Genomic DNA, 8,714 nt, shown 5'->3' with positions numbered 1-8,714 from the left:
GTATATAACTATATAATTATAAATATATAATTCTTATAGGGAAAGTTTTAACTTTTGAGTTGTTTACTTGTTTTATTATGAGCAGAAGGGAATACGATTAACATCTATTTTGTTGTCCGTTTAGTTTTTACATACCAGGGATATTTAATGCTCATTTGGACACTATGGATGGAGAATGGACCTGACAGTGTCAACCTTTGAGTTGTTTACTTGTTGTATTATGAGCAGAAGGGAATAAGATTTTGATCAACAATTATAACTATTTTGTTGTCCATGTAGTTTTTACATACCAGTGATATTTTTATGCTCATTTGGATACTATCACTGAGATACAGATGAACTAGTTTAGTGTCAAATATTCCATTCAAAGGGAAAAAACAGGAATAATTCAAATAAAAAACAAATTTCAAGTACATCTTATTTATCAACTGATAAATACTGTATGCTGGGCTGAAATGGAAGGCAACCAAAGCATTCACTATAATAAAGTCAAACGAGGATTCAGTAGCATTAACTGATTATAAACAACATTCTATAGGGACTGATTATTTGAAATACTAGAATATATAGTAATGCAAAGAATTAGAGAGTTGTCGATATAATTCGCTCGTTCACACTCGCTCACTGGAGAAAGTTTTAACAACATAGCAAGCTAGCTTAGTGTTAATATAGCCCTCTATGATACCATATTCCCTTTCATTTACCTCGAGTAAACCTACATTTAAGCAAGTAACAATCGTTAACAACTACAGATAACCATATTCTGTAACTACCAGTACTCACAACTCACTCCTTGCCTAATTTACTTAGAGCTATAATCCTGGCTGTCGCGGAGGAGACGTTACTTAGCAAAACGAGAAAGCCAACGATTTTTTTTTTTAACTACTAATGGCAAAACATTTGAGGCACTATCACATGTCTATTCTGATGCATTTCATTGGCCCAGAGGCCGACACTTTGGGCAAAAACCCCCCTTATACAGAAAAAACGACACAAACGCTTTCCCGGCCTTAAAGGTAGAATGACGCAACAGCGCTCCCGGCTTTAATGGTAGAACAGCGGTAATGCTTTCCCGGCTTAAATGGGTTAAACCTGTCTTGCCTCATGTTCCCTGTCGGATTGTCGCTTCTGTTGTGCTACCCTGTTCCGTGAGTTGTCTGTGTTTTGAAAAGTAACTTTACCTGCCTGCTTAAGCTTTGAGAAGCTTTTTGTGTTTTTCGGTGTGGAAGCCTACAGGTGTCGTGTGCCCTGTTTTTGTGTTACCTTTTTGATCCCCTGAGTTTTTTGTGAAATAAATCCTGCTTCAATCGATCTGCGCTTGGGTCCTCGTTTGCATTCCTGACAAATAACTAGAAATTAACTAGTTGTATGTAGCCTTTTACATTTCAAGTAACTTTCCGAATCCTGAAGAACACACACCACCAACGAACTGGCAAACGAACTGGCAAACACCATGAACACACACACACACACACACACACACACACACACACACGCATATTTTTGGCATTATGAATGACACCTGTCGGCAAAGTAGCAGAAACCTCCTGGGGCTGATTTATAAGTTTTATGAATACATGGGCATCATTCTGCCTTGAATGCTGTGAAGATGAGTCCCTCTTCACCAGTCATTGACATGTTTGATCTCTTCAGTGACCCCTGTCTAAGTGCAATATTTATCACTCAAATACTTCTTACTGTCCCATATGGTTCAGACACGAAAAAACCTTCCAGCCTGGTGTTTTCCATTTTGACTGTCCTTACAATGTGTATCCATTCAATGGTTTAATTTTACTTTGTTAAAGTCTTTGTCATCACAATAGTTACAGACATTCAGTGGAGAGCCTAACATACATTTACACAAAAACTGCACTGAGCATTCTGCATCTAAACGTTTGGGTCAAACACCGCCTCACAACATAAATAGATGTATTTACTGGGTCCCTGGTTGAGCGCTTGTCTGAATCACCAAAAAATTCTGAAGCTTTAGAAAAAATCGATAAACAATTTTGAAAGAGCGTTAATCACTGGAGGGTGATTCAGCTGTTATTTTAGTTGCTTGCCTTTTTTCTGGGCTTGTTCCCGCTCCTTTCATTCGGCCCCGGAACACGCACACGCAAACGCCAGCGCTACATCCCGCGCCTGACAGATGCTCGATTCGAACAGGAGGGGCACACAAAGGCGCGTTTGTTTGCAGCGCTGTGTTGCGCTTTACTGCGTCTGTCACCACGGACGCAGACATGGACTAATTGCTCAGCGGCGGGTGGCCCATGCGCTCTTTTCTCTAAATGAACATGCCGCTCGTTTGTCAATGGGAGACGGCTTCACCTGCGGAAGAGAGAGTCACTCAGCGGACACGTCGGCAAGATTCATGCCTGCATAAATCCAAGGCAGAGGGAGAGGTGTATCGATCCATCGAGGCATCGAGCAAGGGAGCGAGAGAGGGAGCAAGGAGAGAGGGAGGAAGAGAGAGAGGGAGAAGGGAGAGAGGGGAGATGTGGCTTTTTCCGCTGCAAAGTCTTCCGTGACATGCAGCGCAGAAGAGATTCACACACACACACACACACACACACACACACACACACATTCACACAAGCATATTCATACATACACAAAGACACTCAAAGACACACACATATGCACACACACAGCCTCTCTCTCTCACACACACACACACACACACACATTTACACATTATACAAAGTCACACACACACACACACTCTCTGTGATTTAGTTCCTCTGCAGCGCCCCCTCACCCCCCCATTTCTCCTCACCCTCCACTCCATCCCCCTCTTCCCATCTCTGTAATGCTCTGTCCGTGTGCTGTCAACCATAAGTGAAGCTGGGAAATGCTGCAATGCTAACTCTTAATTATCGCTAATGGCCGCTCACTGGACACATGGAGAGGATAGATGGCAAGAGACCTCTCTGCGAAGAGAAAAACTGCAGTTATCTGCTCTATAGCACCAGATAGATAGGTAGATAGATAGATAGATAGATAGATAGATAGATAGATAGACAGGTAGATAGACAGGTAGAAAGACAGGTAGATAGACAGAGGGTTGTGCAGTAATGATGGAAACAGGAAGGAAAAGGAAAAACAAACAAACAAACAAAAAGTGGGTAGAGAGTAACAGAGAAAAAAAAAGTCCATATTAAGCTCATAACACAACTTCCGTGTTAAGTGTTTCTTCTGGTCTGATGCCATGTTTCCTACTGTAGTGGTTCATGCGAGAGACCAGGAGACCTCTCTCTTCCTGATGTAACAGTTAACAGTAGAATGGATGGAGTATGGTCCTGGATGGAGGCAACGTTTGGGGAACATCATCTGTCACTCAATGTTTTCCTTCACTCCCATTGGTCATTGCCTCAATCGCGTCCCTTCAAAGTTGAGATTAGTTTAACTCTAAACCCTCCTTGTCTTCAACGGTCATTTCACCGGACATTGTTTGAAGTCGCCAAATTTAATTAACATTCCCCGATCTCATCTCGTCACTGCTAGTCTTTTCATGGGGGCTCAAAGGTACAGTGTGTAGTTTTTAGTTTCAAAAAAGGCATCTAGTGGTCAGGTTGTATGTTTATATTTTATGTCTATATCTCAGTATGGTTTGGGAGCTGCACAGCCATGGACCGTAAGGCCCTACGCAGTGTGGTCAGATCCGCTGAGTTTATCATCGGCAGGAAACTCCCTTCCCTTCAGGACATCTACCTCACAAGATGCCTCCGAAGAGCTGGCAGGATCCTAAAAGACTGTCACCACCCATCCTTCAGACTGTTCACTCTGTTGCCTTCTGGTAGAAGTTTCCGAAGTATCCGGTCTCGCACCCGCAGACTGGAGAACAGTTTCTACCCTAAGGCCATAAGACTCCTAAATGAACAATAATGAACAATAATGCACTCTCATCACTTTACACTCGCCACTTTACTTCTTCACTGCTGTTTGCACTACATTTGCAATATTGCACCACCCACACACTTGAAGTGTCTTTGTCTTTGTGTCCAGGTTATTATGTGTATAATATGTTCAGTATAGCTAAAAATATCATGTAGGTATGTTTATCTGTTTAGTATCTGTTTAGTATGTGTATATATGCTTAGTATGTGTATTTATGTTTAGTATCTATATTGTATATTTATTGTTTATCTAGTAGGTCTACTACTCTGTCTTTTCATATTTGTATCTAATGTTCAGTACTTATTGTTAAGTTATGTTATGTTATATCATGTTGGAGTACTTATATGTTTATATAAATATGTTATGTCTTGTTATGTTATGGTAGTGTGGTATGGTGTCCTGTCCTAAGAATTTTAGTGCCCAGTCCAACTCTGTTGTTCTGTGTATCTGACAATAAAAAGACTTGACTTGAGGTTGCTGAATTGCAACCAACTGAATACCCTTCCCTTTACAAGCGTGTGCGAGTACCTACAGTGGCCCTATCTCAAGTTTTGTTTTGGTTTGTCCGTTCTGGGCTGCTGTAGAAACATGGCGGTGAAACATGGTGGAGTCCTTGGAAGATGGCCTGCTCCCTATGCAGATCCGACTGGCTCATTCTAAGCTAACGAAAACACGATTCATAGTTACAGATTAGATATTACAGATACACTAATGCAAACATTAGCCCACCCAGGGACGGCCGTGGCCTACTGGTTAGGGTTTCAGGCCGGAAACCGTAGGGAGGCCGGTTCGATCCCCGACCAGTAGAAAAAATGTGGGCGGGGGAAGTGGTAGACCACTGCTCTCCCATGCCCACATCCACGGCTGAAGTGCCCTTGAGCAAGGCACCTAACCCCGATCACTGCTCCCCGGGCGCCGCCAATGGCAGCTCACTGCTCCGGGTGTGTGTGTGTGTCACTTCCCTGGATGGGTTAAATGCAGAGGAGAATTTCAGAGTGTGTGTGTCTACACCACCTCTGCCATAGAGAGGACTTTCACTTTCAAACATAATTATGAATACTTTGTTCTAATAATTTCTAATAATTATCAATAACTAGTGCAGTGCCCGTAGGGGGTAACATCTATGACGACGACTGTTCTATGACTATGACATCATTCACAAAAAAGTGTCCCGATGTATCTGTTGTAATTCGTTTGTACTTTGTTTTCTCATTATTGCAATATTATAAACCTCAGTCTGCATTTACCCTGACTGGGAGAGGCTGTCATTCGGAAGATACTGTGTGTGATCGCCTTTGCTCTGTGTTCATTAAACCTGTCAGAGTGTATGAATAAAAGGCTGGGTGCCAATCAAAATCACAACGCAAGAGTGGAGTACTACACCGCTACAACGGTGACATGGGTTTGCACCGTAGCCTACGGCAAACGGTAAAATACAAATATCTCGCGAACTATGAATTCAAAAATCTTCAAAATCAAGGATGCACAGGTTCATGACATGCGTAAGCTACATTACTTTGAAACTTAATATAAAGAAGCTTAAAAATAAACGAATAGATCAAATCAATCACTGTCTTAAGATTACCTGAGCAAAAGTCTGTATCTGTTCACCAAGAAGAATTTGAATGCGGACCTCACCTCCTCTATCCAACGGTATTCTGAACTTTGAGTGAAGGCAGAATAGTTACTACGCGTATATTGTTTGATTGTGACGTCACTACCCATAGTGCCGACGGGACGGGAAACGATAACCCATTGTTTCCTATGGGAAACGGTAAAATACAAATATCTCGTGAACTATAAATTCAAAAATCTTCAAAATCAAGGATGCACAGGTTCATGACATGCGTAAGCTACATGAGAAATCTCATAACTAACGTATCTACCGTCAGGGAGATACGCCCTAGACAGACTGACACACACACCCACACACCCACACACAGAGATTTCTGGATTTATAGATAGATATGTCAACTAAATATCGCACCTCTCCTGCAGGCCTATCCATCCTCTTTAAAGGTATAGTGTGCCATTTTTAGTGGGCTCTATTACTATATATCTATTACTATATCTACTCCTTTGAAGAGGATGGATAGGCCTGCAGGAGAGGTGCGATATTTAGTTGACATATTATTGATAATTATTGGTTATAGACATATCATTGATATATGGTAAAAGATGTACTTGTTAATAACACTAGTGCAGTGCCCGTAGGGGGTAACATCTATGACGACGACTGTTCTATGACTATGACATCATTCACAAAAAAGTGTCCCGATGTATCTGTTGTAATTCGTTTACTTTGTTTTCTCATTATTGCAATATTATAAACCTCAGTCTGCATTTACCCTGGCTGGGAGAGGCTGTCATTCGGGAGATACTGTGTGTGATCGCCTTTGCTCTGTGTTCATTAAACCTGTCAGAGTGTATGAATAAAAGGCTGGGTGCCAATCAAAATCACAACGCAAGAGTGGAGTACTACACCGCTACAAGGGTGACATGGGTTTGCACCGTAGGCTACGGCAAATGGTAAAATACAAATATCTCGCGAACTATGAATTCAAAAATCTTCAAAATCAAGGATGCACAGGTTCATGACATGCGTAAGCTACATTACTTTGAAACTTAATAAAAAGAAGCTTAAAAATAAACGAATAGATCAAATCAATCACTGTCTTAAGATTACCTGAGCAAAAGTCTGTATCTGTTCACCAAGAAGAATTTGAATGCGGACCCCACCTCCTCTATCCAACAGTATTCTGAACTTTGAGTGAAGGCAGGATAGTTACTACGCGTATATTGTTTGATTGTGACGTCACTACCCATAGTGCCGACGGGACGGGAAACGATAACCCATTGTTTCCTATGGGAAACGGTAAAATACAAATATCTCGTGAACTATAAATTCAAAAATCTTCAAAATCAAGGATGCACAGGTTCATGACATGCGTAAGCTACATGAGAAATCTCATAACTAACGTATCTACCGTCAGGGAGATACGCCCTAGACAGACTGACACTGACACACACACACCCACACACAGAGATTCCTGGATTTATAGATAGATAGTAATGATATTTCGATGATTGATAAGATGGATATTTGACATATTGTTATATTAATTATTCACAAATTACTGAAATTGAGATATTGATACATGATGATTGTGTGTGTGTGTGTGTGTGTGTGTTTGTGCGTGAGTTCATATGTGTTTGTGCGTGTGTGTGTGTGTATGTATATGTATGTATGTATGTGAATGCGTTTATGTGTGTGCTTGTGGCAATGCAAGCAAGCAGCATCTATTTATGTGGAAATGAAAATATCTGCTATCTCATTTCTCTGTCTCTGCATATGATATTACTCTCTCTCACACACACACACACACACACACACACACACACACACACACACGCACGCACACAACCACACGCAAACACACACACACACGCGCACGCACGCGAACACAGACACACACACACACACACACACACACACACACACACACACAAACACACACACACACACACACACACACACACACACACACACACACACACAATCACACACACAAACAAACACAAATCCTGAATGCAGCCAGTGGGAAAGAAAGCAAGTGGGCTGTCAGTTATTTGATAGTGAATTCCTATCTATGGAAGGGGCATGCCACTCTCATCTGCGGCATAAAAGAAAATCACATTCATTTCCGCAGTTTCACATCCCACTGTCTCACATACAAAACAGATAGCAGCAAGAGCCATTTATTCTCACCCGTCTGCTATCGCCACTGACTGCAATGGTCCCATGGAAACAGATTGTATGGTTACACACACACACACATGCAGGGTTGCATATGCAAACACACACACACACACACACACGCACACACGCACACACATAAAGACACAAGGCACATAAAGGCATACACATAAAGGCACACAATACACAACCAAAGAGTTAGATGTGCACACACACACATGCATATAAAGGCACACACACAATCACACATGCAGAGTTAGATGTGCACACACCAACACATACATAAAGACAGACACTCACATACGCACATGTGTACATACGCACTTAAAGACACACACACACACACACACGCAGTTACATGTGCACGCATACATGTTCACATTCACATATTCATCCACAAAAAGATACACATATAGTACATCAGCAGACAGACTAGCTCACATACACACACACAAACTCACACACACACTGAGTAATAGTAACACACACACACACACACACACACAAACACACAAACACATACACACAGACACACACACACACACACACACACACACTACCAAAGCCCCATTAAGTGTGACCAAAAAGTTCACTTTAACTCCCACACATCCGGCACACAGACAGCACTAATGGCATTAATCATGAAATTAAGTAAAAAAGGAGGAAGTCTTTTTTTTTCTTTTCTAATTCTTTAGAAAGGTTGAGAGATGTTCCGCCTGAGAAGGTCATCTTTAAATGCAGGTGCGGGAGAAGACGAGGCGGAGAGAGACATTTCTCTTGAGCGTGGTCGAGCAGTTTGTGTGTGTGTGTGTGTGTGGGGTGGGGGGGTGCATTTGGGTATGTGGGAGAGAGGACTGTAATAGGCTGTAATTGTGTTCTGATGGTGGGGGGAGGGAGAGAAATTCAGACAAAGTTAGAGGTGTGCAGAGACAAAAGAAGTGCACACACGCACCAACCTCACACATACTACACACATATACTACACACAGCATATGTGCTACACACACAGCACCCACACAGCACACACACTACACTCAAATATAAAGCACAGCACACACAC

This window comes from Sprattus sprattus (assembly GCF_963457725.1).
Source record: "Sprattus sprattus genome assembly, chromosome: 2".
NCBI lineage: Eukaryota > Metazoa > Chordata > Actinopteri > Clupeiformes > Clupeidae > Sprattus > Sprattus sprattus.
Note: the sequence above shows the minus strand (reverse complement) of the source record.